We start from the raw sequence: 14,004 nt of genomic DNA, 5'->3' as shown, positions 1-14,004 counted from the left end.
AACATATTGATAAATTAATCCTAGTGGACTCTGAAAAGTTAAATCTTGAACCTTAATGCTGAGACCAATTAGTTCTATACTTTTAGACAACTTTTCAAACCCCTCTGAGCCTCAGTCATCTTGAATCCCTAAGCAAATGAGATGATCTCTTAGGCCTCCTGACTTTATGGAGTGGGCTACTATTTGCTCTGATGTGATGTTCGCAAAAGGTCTTTAAATAAGTCCCTACAGGATGTTTCATACATTCTGAGATCACCCTTGGTGAAGACTCCTGGTTAAAGTCGAAGGGACATTTCACCATCTAGGGCAATAGGCAGCCCTGGATTGTACTGTCTTGGAAAGATTATTGAATAAAATATAACAGAAGGCTGATAAATTACAAGGAAACAGTCTAATCAAAGAAAGATTCACAGATATGAACTTTGGAGTAAGATAGCATTCTAAGAACTAATCGTTGGGCAAGGATGTAGCTCAAAGTCAGAGTGCTATCCTAGCATGTATTAAGTCCTGAGCTCAACTCCCAGTAAATCATCCCCACCCCTACTTCCAATAATTTGTGCAAATGTTCCCCAATTACTGTTAAGATTTTTAAAACATGTGCTGAAATAGGTAACAACCACGGTGTACAATATTAAGCATTTTAAAAATTTTTATTGAAATGATGTTTTTCATTGCTGTTATTTATTTGACTAAAACATTTGAATTTTTTAAACAAACTTTGAGTAGAATATCTTGTTAGTAGAATACCTTGTCATTGTATAATGTGGACTATCCTAACGTTCTCTGTCTTTCTAGAAGCTTAGACCTCCACCCCACTAATGCAGATATTGTAAAATGATGACAGAAGTACCAGCATCTTGACGTTGAACCAGTGTACGAGACAGAATTATTACCTCATTGTACAAAATGGGATGCTGAGGTCCACAAAGATCCCACTGTGACCTAGAGCCAAGTTGGAAGAATAGAGTAGAAAAGCCACTGACCAGACCAGTCCCATTCATCCTCTTCCGGACCAACATAGTTTCCTTGAAGCAGAGAGATACACAATGCAGTCCTGGGGGCTAGGACAGATTTGCCTAGGGACCCAGCACCTGCACAAGAAGGTTTCTCCAGTCCGAGGCTGATGGGGATGCCAACAAGCAGGCAGTTTCCCACTGGGGAGGGGCAGGGAGCAGGTGTTCCCCCATCCAGTCTCTCTTTGTGTTTATTGAATCTCTCAGTTACAGACCTGACCTCTCTCTGGGTCCCCGGAAGGCGGGGGGTTGGCTAACAGAGCTTGCAAAGTTGAACTTTGTTTACTCTTGATAAGAGCACCAAAGGGAGATTAACTTTTTACCCATTCTCCTCTCAAAGCTATCAAAAGAATTATGAACTCTTTTCAAGATGAAAGGTTGCTGGTTCTTCACAGAGGTGTCACGGCGCGTGAACTTGAGCCTCTTTGGTCCTTCTTTCCCACTGTGTGGAGTGAATGGATCACTTCTCCTCCCCATGTGTCTCTAAAGGCTGCAGTGTGACCTCTGCGCCCTTCTTCCCACACTCCCCTTCTCCGGGCTGCTTTCTGCTCCTCCACACTTGGTCCACCTGCCAGAGTCTCAGGAGTCAAAACCGAAATACAGGCCTGAGTACCATTTATTCTGTCCGAGAAAGAGACTAGATGAGTGAATTTGAGGCTCCGATTCTAGTGAAAGGCATTTGACTCCTGATGGCCCCAAGTTTGCATCCCAACTTTTCCCGCTTCCGGAACTGCCTCTGTCACTGGAGACCATGCTGTCTCTATTGTACCTGCTCCTGACTGGCTCCAATCAACACATTTCTTAAACTCCTTTACTGCAAGCTTGTTAGAGCTGTCTGCTACACCGAGAGGCTCCCACTTGCTCTGGTTAATTAGGAGGCTTAGGGATGTGTGCGAGTTGTTTTAGAAGCTGTTCTGTGGCTGATTGTAGCGCTGAGCAAGTTCGCTTTTGAGATGTTTAGAGCTTGGCTGTTTTCTAGTCTAGATGCCGGGACAGGACCACTAGCAGCGGCTGTGTATTTTCACCTCCTGTCTTTTTTGGCACGCGCAGCTTCTGAACTTGCCTCTACTTCCCACCTGCCTCCCCTTAACAACAAGAAAGAAGTAAAAATGTGAAATTCGTTGTTCTTCAGGTGTAGAGCTGAAAAGAGTTCCATTAAGATTACTGAGGCTCGTCCCATCCCTTTGGAAAGGAAAGCCATGGTGATTTATTGCAGGAGGCAAAATACTTGTCATCCAACAATCCCCTTCCCCTCCAGCTCCCACCGTCCCTGTTCTGCAAAGCTAATGCTGGAGACCACTGTACTCCACTCACCTAGCCTGGACTTTGCACGTTCCTCTCCAGGTACCAAACTAATCTTAACTTGCACTTTACAATTTTATTGTAAGATGGAACTTACCTTAAAGTCTAGGGTCGTCATCCCCACGAATCTTCTTCAACCCCCTCTTTACACTTCATGGATTTAGTTACCCAATAAATGTTTGTTTGTAATCTCCATGAGAGGTATTGGGTATCTGTGCTGGTTAGTTGTTTGTTTGTTTTTTGAAAGCTTGACAGAACCTAGAGTCCTTTGGGAAAGGGAACCTCAGTTGAGAAAATGTTTTTATTCAGACTGCCCTGTAGGCAAATCTGTGGGGGCATTTTCCTGATTAGTGATTGATCACTTACCATGGGCAGGTGATCCTGGGTGGTATCATTGAGCAACCGAGGCAAGCCATGGGGCGTAAGCTGGTAGACAGCTTTCCTCCATGGCCTCTGCTTCAGGTCCTGCTTCCAGCTGTCCAGTCCTGCCTTGGTTTCCCCCAGTGATGAACTGGGACTGGGACATGTGAGTGAAAGAAACCCTTTCCTCCCCGAGTTTCTTTTGGTCATGGTGTTTATCGTAATATTAGAATGTGAACCAGGCTAGTGCTCGAAGATAAATAAGGTGGATGTAGTTCCTTCTCGCCATTTGATATACGGTCTAACCAGGAAAATGATCATTGGATAAGAAATGATCCAGAAACACTGGTCACATTGATACAGGGAACTATGGGAGCCTAGACTGCATACAGGCCAGGGAAGTCCTTGACAAAAAAGTCGTTTAACATGAGAGCTTAAGTAAGAGGAAGTGCAAGGAAGAAAATAGAGGTTCAGAAGATCAATGTGGCCAGAGCATAGTAATGGGGCATATTAATTTGGCCTTGTGTGTATCTGGCAAAGCAGCAGTTTAATTTCTTTACCGCCCACACCGAGGCTGTGGTGAGGAATCTGAGCACACAGAGAAGGTGAGTGGTTTGTCTCAGGGCTCAGACTGGAATGCTGGGTCTGGAGTATGGACCAAGTCAATCAATCAGGTTTCACCCTGTACCCTGAACACAGCACCAAACTGCAGAGGCAGCGAAGGGACAGCCAGCGGGAACCGTACCATAGCATTCGAGAAGAAAAGGGCAAGTTGTTGCATTCGGTCAATGCAGCGGGTACCAAGAACTCCCTACAGCATCCAGATCTTTTAATTAGCAATTTCCTTCATCATACACAGCACTGGGTGATTGTTAGTCAAGTTGGTTCTAGGCATGGTAAGAAATTGAGTGGCAATCACACTGGTCCTCACTGTCCAGGAGAGCAGGAGAGGTTATGGGAGAAGGTGAGCTACTGGCTCATCATATAGGCTGGAAACGAAGTGTTGGGGAAACAAATACAGGGGAGACTAGTAGAAGCCGTGAGTTTTCCAACTTTGGTCCATCCTTTTTTGGTTCTTTCTTTGGTCAGCATATACTTAGTATGTGCCATCCAGATGCTCAGCTTCCTGCCAGAAGTTGAGAAATGAGGAGGGATTTGGACAAGAGAAGTAAAGGCAGAGGCAGAGGCAGAGGCGGAGGCAGAGGCGGAGTGCGATCTGTATCCTGGAGAGATACAAAGAGGTGTGTCTGGTGAGAGTTCAGTTGTTGTGGGTGGGGACAAGGGAAAAAAGCAATTGCCTCAAGTCATAGCAGAATCAATAGTGAGATTTTTCAAGTGGCTGAAGATATGTAATAAGAAACCATTACCAGGATACGAGCAAGGGAGGTTAATGAATGCAGCTTGTAGACTGGTTGGCAACAGTGCACAGACTCTGCTGGACATTGGCCAGAGTTCTAGAGTGAGTTGCCTGTGATCAGGTAAGAGAGGTCTTCCGGAAGAGAAGAGTCAGTCAAATGTCATTGAATCCCTCTTCTTATTTGTCCCAAATGTGCTGCATAAGGATGCTACAAGTATAAAAAGAAGGTCTCTTTCTTAAAGACCCAGGAAAACTAGCTTTTCTTTGTCTCTTGAAGCAGACAGGTTTTCTTTCTGTTGGTCCAGGACAGTTTTATTAACCAAAACCTGCCTTCAACTAGGCATCTCTTCAGCCAGAAACAAAACTATTCTTCTCTCTGGACTGGCCCAAAAAGGGTAGGAGAAATTAATGTGACTGAAGGAGACTGTCCTTAATTAAAGGAGCTACTTGGTAAATTTCAATGGTAGCTTTGTTTTAGACAGGGCCTCTTCTTCCTCCCTCTTTTCCTTTTCACATTCTTTTTTTTTTAATGTAGTTTTTCAAACCCTCCTATTGTTGGGAAGTTTATCCTATCTGGGTTTTACCTGGCCAATTTTTATTTAATCTTCAGCAGATTCTGGTTCAAGTTGACTGCATTTTGGGGATTGGCACCCACATTGTGTCTTAGCGCCAAAGCATGTGGGTCAGCGGATGGCTCCGGAGCAGTGAATGCAACCCTTGTGTGGCTCTGGATGACTGTGCTGGGCCTTGGCATTTCAGAGTAACCAGAGGGTCACGTGGGAGAGTTCCTCTCCATAGCCTGGCATGCGCAGTTTAGAGCGGCTCTCTTCCACGCTCCCCCACAGTTCCCCTCAGCTGGATTTTCTCCATTCCACATGTATGCTTCCTCCCTTTGACCTAACATCACACATTTTTTCTAGTTAGCATTATTTAGGGTGTGGGTAGAGGCAGTGTTGCCATGTGGGATGCCTATAGTTAAACAAACTAAAGAAAAATAATTAAGGTATTTTAGGGAATATTTGCCCTACCTATTTCTTACACACACACACACACACACACACACACACACACGGGGGAGGGATCTTTTTGCCTTTATCCTAATGATGTATAGACAAAGACCGTGAAAGAGGGATGGGGGCCCGAAGCAGCGAGCCTCTCTCAGAATGTAAATTCGAACGTACAAACATACATTAAAACATATCTAGCGTTCTCTGTGTATCTCACCACCTAAAACCTTCACACTGTCTAAAGGAGAAATCACTCAGGGCTGGTAACTTGCACTGGTTTGGTTAGACAAAGATCAATCTGAAGTCATTTCCATAGACGGGATTCGCGTTCGGGTCTCTGAATTGCACATCAGGATCCTCCTGGGTGGAAGAGGCTCCTGGGAAGGTCAGAAGGACTTAGAAAAGCAAAGGTGCAATGAAAAAAGCCTCACGACTCTCCAAGCCGCCTGCTCTGGGAGCCTTGGCTTCTTTGAACACTGACCTCCATCAGCCCCGGAAGTTGCTGGCTACACAGTCTTTAAAAATGTCAAGAGATGCAGAGACGTGGCTGGCTCCCGGTGAGCTGAGACAGCCCGGCGGATGCATGTGCTGACACTGCACTTCTGGTCACAGGAGTTAATGACTTTGGCTACACAGTTTAAGTGCAGCCTCATGCATCAGATCAGAACAAGTTCCTGGAAACTGACAAAGAGAGCTGGGGGGAGGCAAGGGCGGATGGGAAGCAGGCCAGCGTTCTTTCATCCACCAATACCACAGGCCGGTTAGCTGTTAGGAGTGTGGGTTCACAGACCTGGTTACCTCCATCTCCCTCCTTGCTTGTATAGCCCCACAGCTATCCAAACTGGAGCTGCGGGGGCGCGGGGGGGGGGGGCGGCTGTCCATGCTGTCTGTATGATGTCAGTTTCCCTTCTTTCCTCTAGAGTGCCCTGGGTTTCTGTGTGAGTCTTGGGTGTATATGCCACTATGCCACTTTTGCTGATGGACATCCAGGCTGGTTCAATTTCCTTGCTATTAGGAGCAGTAAAGCATTCGATGGATGTACAAGCGCCTCTGTGGTAAGATCCAGAATCTTTAGGGTATATGCCCAGAAGTGGCACAGCTGGGTCAGGTGGTAGATCTATTTTTTGTCTTTTGAGAAAATGCCACACAAATGTTCAGAATGGCTATACTAATTTACACTCCCATTGGTAATGAATCAGGATTCCTCTTTGCCCACATCCTTGCTAGGCTTTGTTGTCATTTGGTTTCTGGATCTTTACCATTCCAGTTAGGTTGAGATAGAATCTTAAACTAGTTTTAATTTTTATTTCCCTGAGAAGTTCAAAAATTAAACACATACACAAACACACACACCATCAATCAATAATGAGCTAATGAATTGAACAGACAATTCTCAAAAGAAGAAACAGACAATAACTATTAAAAAAAACATATCTGAGGCTTTTAATTGACTTCAACTACACCGAAGAACTGGTCAAAGACTATGTTGGGTGGGAAGAGCTGGAGCACCTAGGGAACCCCCTATAATAGTTATTTTTATTGTCAGTGTGGCACAAACTAAAGTCACTTGGGAAGAAGAAACTTGACCAAACAAATTACCTCCATCAGACTGACCCCTGGGCACATCTGTGGGGCATTTTTTTTTTTTTTTTTGGTTGCTGATTGATTTGAGAGGGCCCGGGACACTGGGCACTACCATTCCTGTCAGACAGACCTGCACCGTGTAACAAAGCTGAGCAAGCCAGAGAGCAAGTCAGTAATTGGGTTTCTCCCAGAGTTCCTGAGTCTGCCCTTGCCTTGGGTTCCTGCCTGACTTCTCTTGATGCTGGGAGGACTCTACACTAAGGTAAACTCAAACCCTAAGTTGTTTCTGAGATCACAATGACAGAAAGCAAACTAGAACACTCCTTCCTTTAAGTGCAGGCAGAAGCTTCAAGTTCAGGAACCCAAGGGTGTGTGTGGATAGATCTGCAATGGGGAAAGAGAGAACGATTTTAACGGGTGAGTGTCCATTGGGTAAAGACCTCCAGGGCCATGAATTAGTTATACTATATGAGAGTATGAGAGGATGAAGATAAACATGGCTTGGTCCTTCAAATGAGGGACCCGAAGAAGAGGTGACAGGTTAGGAGGCACATAGTGGGTGGAGAAAAGTGGGTGTTGGATGTCTGTTCGGTAGTTAGCTAATGAACGCTGCTGGCAGATAGGAGTTCTTTCCCTTCCCATCTGCCTAGTAAAGCTAACTGATTTCTAGCCCAATGCAGGGTGCACTTTAAACAAGACACTAAGATTAGGCAATCCACTTACCTCCCCCCCAAGGGTTCTACTCACCCAGAGGAAGCCTGATAAATGACCATGTAAAATATTATGCTTTTAAGAAGGTCCCTCCTATCTCTCTGAGAGTCAATAGAGTCCATTATGTCTGCTCCTATCCACTAGCGTCTTTCTCAGCTATTTATATTTCCATTTAGTTGGAGCTTAGGCAAAGCTCACCCAGGCCTAGAAAATTAAACTTATCAGAGACTCATTTGTTATCTATTTTTTTTTAAAGATCATCTATCTTTTTCATTGCCCTTTCTCTGAGCCTGGCAGTTTCTTGTTTCTCAATTCCTTCTGGCTTTTTCCATCTGAGATCCTGCTTCAATCCGAGGTCTCCCACATCTGATCTTTGGGCCTTATCTTTCCCTTATGGATATTCCTTCATGAGTTTATTCCTCTTTGTGGGGCTTTAGGGTGAAGTACTGGAGGAGGCGAAGAGCTGGCCTGTTCTGTTTCTCACTTCCAGTCTTCTTTTAGTTTTTCCCTCTTACCTTTCTGTTTATATTTCTTACCCTGCACACTCCGGCCAGTCTCTTTCTCAGTCACCACTGAGAGCATCCAAGAAGGAATGAGAAAGATGAATTCTGACAGTACTCCTGGTACCTTGAAGGATAAGATTGGGGGTGTGAGAGGTAAGAAATACTGGGAAGAAAAATAGAGGCAAAGGGGAGTACTGAAACATGGATGGGGAAGACCAAGGCAATATTACTAATAATTGTGATAATAGTTTCTGTGTATTAGGACCTAATGCATGCCAGGCAGCATGACAGCAATGAGCCGTTTCATCTTCATGACGCTCCTTTGTCTGTATGCTGTGTCTTTGCTTCAGAGATAAAGATAACCAGATTCAATGAGTTTAACCCATTTCTAAAGGTCGGACTTCTATTATGAAATGCAGTCGGATTTGCATCTCAGGGAAGCAAGCAAGCAAATGTTTTTTAGATGAAAGCTCTAGATATATTTTAAGGGACTGTTTCCAAGATATAAGTATTTTTAAATACAGGCAATTTTGAAGATCCATACTCATACATATACACATGCATAAAACCCCCAAATCAAAAATATAAAGTATTTCGTTAGCTAACAGTTTTTCACCCTCTCTCACAGTTTTTAAGGTCAGAAGAGACCACGGGATACTTCTATTCCAGTGTCAAGCTCTCTCTATGATATTCTTCCCTACCTGGGACTTTTCAAATGAAGGCAGTGGACAGCAACACCATCGCTGAACTTATTGTATGCGTATATTCCTCCAGGTTCTGTGAAGATCAGCTCTGAATTACCCAGCTATTTTTTGCAACCAAAAGTTACACAGATGCATCAAATCTTCTATATGTGATCTCTTTGTGTGCAAAGAATTTCTGCATTAGTTCACACACATTACCAATAAGACTGTTCTATAAAGTGATCTTATACCACTCAGAATCCTCCCGTTGGCACAACGTTGACTCTGATGAAATGCACACCAAGACTGCATTCATCTGCGATAGGCTGAATAATTTGTCACTGAGAAACTTTTGATCATACATAATTCTAATATAACAAATGTGTTTATGCCACTAGGCAAGTCAGTATACACTGATTTAAAAATTGTATACTCTATCTTTTAAAATCGTCTTCTTCTACCCCCCAAAGACTGGTTTCTCTCCACATCCTTCGATCTGAACCTGTAGTGACTCTGTTATTCCCTGATTCCCACGAGCATCTGGACCCTTCTCCTTGATTCAAAGCTCCTTGCAGGCAGAACCACCGAGCCTATTTTCTTGGCTTAGTGTCGGATCATTTGGTTTGTTTATATATCAACTCATCCTTTATTCCACGCTATGTTCCTGGCTTTTATTTGACTTTGTCTCTTGTTTACAGCAATATTTTTAAATGATGTGTATAGGAGATACTTCCATGACCTCCCCTTAAGTAACTGGGGGTGATTAATTTTCTGGTGAATAATTAACAAATCCATTTAGCCAGTTGAAAGCCAATTATTTTTATTTATCTTGGTTCATTGGTAATTGCCCAAAGCAAACATAAATAATAGGCTAATTTTGGTGGCGGAGGAATATAGGTGAGGCCTCTACATCATCCCTCATCAGGACCAGCATCACACTGCAAATTCCTACAAGAGGGGTCAAACACTTGACTCCTGATTTCAAGGTGCTTATGGGATGGTCAATAAGATACGATCCTGAAGAACAAGAAGGTGTCAGGCTGCATACTGGGGTTTTGGTTGGTGTTCACCTGAAGCTAGGTCATTGTGCTTTTCTCTTCCACAGAGCACTTTATAGAAGAGGGGCACTGACTACTGTAACTGCAGCCCTAGAACACAGTAAACTGAACACACAGAAAAGATACTCAGCAAGTTTTCTCTACACTGTTATTTAATGTTGTCTCCCGAAAAGGGGGAGAAGGTGGCTCAGTGGATAAACGGTTTCCCTTGATAGTGTGAGGGCTTGAATTCGAATTCCCAAATCCACACAGAGTGTGGTAGGCCGGGTGTAGTAGGCTATGTTCGTAATCACAGCAACGCTAAGGTGAGATGAGGGGCAGAGACAGGAGAAAACCAAGCTCTTGGTTGGTTAGCCCAGCTTGTTCAACAGCAAACAACAGCCAAAATGTGACCCTGCTTCAAAGAGTGGAAGATAGGACTAATGGCCACTGTTGCCATCTGACCTCCACATGTGTGCCATGGCATGCACGCACACACGCACACACGGAAGAGACAGAGAGACAGGATGTCTTCATTGCTCTGTCTGTGCTTGGCAGATGGGTGGAGAATTTTACCAGCTTACTCTGTAGATGAACATCCAGATGAAATCTCTCTGTAAATTTGCAGGAAAGTGATTTCATTTTGCTATCCCGTATGGGGAGATATGCTAGTCACTCGTCTCAAGTCTGCTTTGCTTAGTTGAAAGCTGTGCTGCTGTGTATCCACAATGGAGTCCAGCAGCAGGCACGGTCTGCCACCGCCAGCTGGTAACTGAGGCAGTTTAACAGAAAGGCAGATGCTCTACCTAGAGCTCCGTAGCAGCTCTGACAGCCTCACTTAGAACCCGGACAGTGTGTTTGTACATCTCCTGCTACTGTGGTGAGTACCCAAGAGACACAATTAAAGGGAGAACTTCTTTTGGTCCAGTGTTTCAGGGGTCTGATTCCATGATTGGCTGTTACTGTTCCTTGGAGCCTGGGGCAAGGAAAACCTCCTGGTAATAGAAATGTGCGGAAGGGCATCTTACCCCTTGTCAGCCCAAAATGAGAAAGACAAAAAGGGACCAGATACAGCCTATCAAAAGATACATCTTTAGTGACCTGCTTCCTCTAGGTAGCTTCTCTCTCTGAGAGAGTCCATCGTCTCACAAGATAGGGCAACAAGCTAGGGACCAAGGCTTCAGCCATCCACCTGTGGGGACATTGTGTGTTCCCTCCATGACCTTCCCAACCTTAAATCTCTAAAAGGCACATGACCATTTCTTGGTACAATATGCATCCAGTCTGTCTCCCAGAATACCCACAAACTTTGTTCCAAAGCAATTCCAAAGTTCAAGTCCACGGTCTCCTCTACGACTCAAGGCCAACTTTCAGCTGTGAGACCCTGTCAAATCAAGAATAAATCACATGCTTTCAGGATGCAGTGGCCCAGACTACAAATTCCCAGTCTAAAGGGAATAATAGAGAAACAGTAAGAAAAGAGCTAACCAGAGCAAAAGTCATCCATACACAAGTCCTGTAGTTCCATGTCTGGCACGCAAGTGTGTGTGTGTGGTGATGTGATGTGAACCCTAATAGGCTTGGGGACACCCACTCCTGTGGCCTTGCTGATTAGAGGCACATGGCCCCACTCCTCCTGGATTGACTGTGCCTGCATATGAGAGAAAATACACAATATTTATCTTTCTAAATCTAACTTATTTTGTTTGGCAGAAAGATCTCTAGTTCCTATCATTTTTATTATATATATACACATATATATTTAATATTTATATATCACATAATTTCTTTCTGTCCATTTTTCTATCAATGGTCCTCTGCACTAGTTCCATATCTTAGTTGAATGGATAATAGTATGAATGATAAATGTGAAAGTACAAATACCCCATGACTTGCTGACAGGAGTAGCAAAGCTGGGCCATATGGGAGCTTTATTTTTAGCTTTTTGAAAGACTTCCATCCTAGTTACCATAGTGGCTCGACTAATTTACATCCTCAATGGCAGCATATAAGAGTTCATGTCACCAGCACTCCCACCGATATTTGATGTCACTTGTTTTCCGGATGCGTTTGTGGAACTTTGGTATTAGTTCTTCTTACTCATTTAATATAATTTTTATTTATACAATTGGAGGTGTCAAGCTTTGGTGCAATTGTATTTACAGTTATTATAACAAATTCTTGTCTTGGTCTCTTTTATAACCCTTGCAAGAGAGACGTTTTGTGGGGAGATGCAACACACACACATTTACCGTAGAAACCCTTAGCAGATCAAACTAACAATTGCACCAAAGTCCACCTTGCTGAACCAGAGATTATATTAGGGTTACTAGTAGGAACATAAATAAGAGGTTGCTTACAGTAGGAGGGATCATTCAAATCAGCTGTGTCACTAAAAATCTCACCCCAACATAGATGATGACTCATGAAAGTGGGAGCCCTGGAGCTCTCTCTGAAAGAGGGACAGGCCCCTCCCACACCTCAGCCAATCAGATTGTTCTCCACTAGTGGTTTATTAATTCTATAAAGCTGGGAAGGGACTTTTGAGAACCTTTCAAGGTTCTTTTTTCCCAGCCACGTACATTTTTGTTTACCTCCTAGAGGGACTATTTCAACTCAGCGAAAACTGCCATATAACAACACATATAGTCACCTTCTTTATCGCTACCAGGCTAGCTTTTGTTGAAAGTCTACTTTGTCAGGTATAAGTATTTTTGATTTCCATTTGCTTTGTGAATTACTTGCCTCCTGTCATTTCTCAGTCTGCATGGATCTTTGCCAGTGAGATGTGTTTCTGGTAGACAACAAAAAGTTAGACGTTTTTAAAATCCAAACAGTTAGTCTTCATCTTTTAATTGGATAATTAAAACCATGTACATTTAGAGTTATTATGAAGAGGGATTCACTAATTTCTTTAACTTTGATGGTTGTTTTTCTGGTGGCCTGATTGATTATTCTTTTGTTTCTACCCTAGTCCTTTATGAGAATTTGGTGGATTGCCAAACTGGACATGACTGATTCATTCCCAGTACTCCTTTGTTCATCTAATGCTCATAGGAAACTCTTTTTCCCCCCTGTATTCTCATGGTTGTGGCTGTCATTGCTCCACCTTAGTGTTCAGGTTTCCTTTATATAGCTTCTTCAATGCTGGCTCAGTGGTCATGAGTTCTTTTGTTTGTACTTGTGTTGAAATGTTTTTCGCTCTCTGTGAATTGTAAAAGTTAAATTTGACTTTGGAGGTAGAAATCTTTATTGGCATTTATTCACTTTGGGGGTTTGAAATACATCCTCCCATGCTTTCCTGGATTTCAAGTTTTCTGCTGATGTTCTTTTGTCTTTGTGAATTGAGCATTTTACCCTGAAGTTTTTAATAGCTTCTATTTGTTTCGCAACTTTGTCATCTTGATTGTTTTTTTGTTGCATTGTGCATTTTCTCTGGTCACATCTATTTTGGGGTTCTAAGTGCCTCTTGTGTTTGAAGGCTCTTTTCTTTGTCTAGATTTGAGGAAATTTCTGCCATAGTATGTCAGGCTTTTCCTTGAAGTCTAATTGGATGCCTCCACGACACCATTGTTCCTGTACTCTGAATGTCTCCAATTCCAGTATTATGTGAATAATGTTAAGATCTGTCACTAGCCTGAACAGTAACAAAGTTCCTTAAATGACGGCCATAGTGTCCAATGTCATTTGAGTGTCTACATACTTTAATCACAGAAACCTTCCCTATACCTTTGTGTGCAAGGAGAACTCCCTAGGCCGTCTTTTTTAAAAAAGGCTTTTTTTTTTCCCATGGTTTATTTTTTTTTTATATTTAAAAATTTCCATCTCCTTCCCTCCTCCTCCCCCCTCCCTCCCCTCCTCTTCCCCCCTTCCCTCCCCTCCTTCTCCCTCTTCCCTCCCCTCCCCTCCACCCATACCTCCCCTCCCTCCTTCTCAAGGCCAAGGAGCCATCAGGGTTCCCCACTCTATGCTAAGACCAATGTCCTCCCAACTCCCCCCAGGTCCAGGAAGGTGATCGACCAAGCTGAGAAGGCTCCCACAGAGCCCGTCCATGCAGAAGAATCAGAGCCCAGAGCCATTGTCCTTTGCTTCTCAGTCAGCCCCCGCTGTTGGCCACATTCAGAGAGAAGGGTTTGGTCGCATGATCCATCAGTCCCATTCCAACTGGAGTTGGTGATCTCCCATTAGTTCTGTGCCACCGTCTCCATGAGTGAACGCACCCCTCTCGTTCCTGACTTTCTCCCTCAAGTTCTCGCTCCTTCTGCTCCTCATCAGGACCTTGGGAGCTCAGTCCAGTGCTCCAATGTGGGGCTCAGTCACCTTCCCCATCTGTCGCCAGCTGGAGGTTCCCTCACGGTCCTGACTTTCTTTCTCATGTTCTCTCTCCTTCTGCTCCTCATCAGGACCTTGGGATCTCAGTCCGGTGCTCCAATGTGGGGCTCTGTCA

The sequence above is a fragment of the Arvicola amphibius genome, chromosome 3, assembly GCF_903992535.2.
Source record: "Arvicola amphibius chromosome 3, mArvAmp1.2, whole genome shotgun sequence".
Taxonomy (NCBI): domain Eukaryota; kingdom Metazoa; phylum Chordata; class Mammalia; order Rodentia; family Cricetidae; genus Arvicola; species Arvicola amphibius.
Note: the sequence above shows the minus strand (reverse complement) of the source record.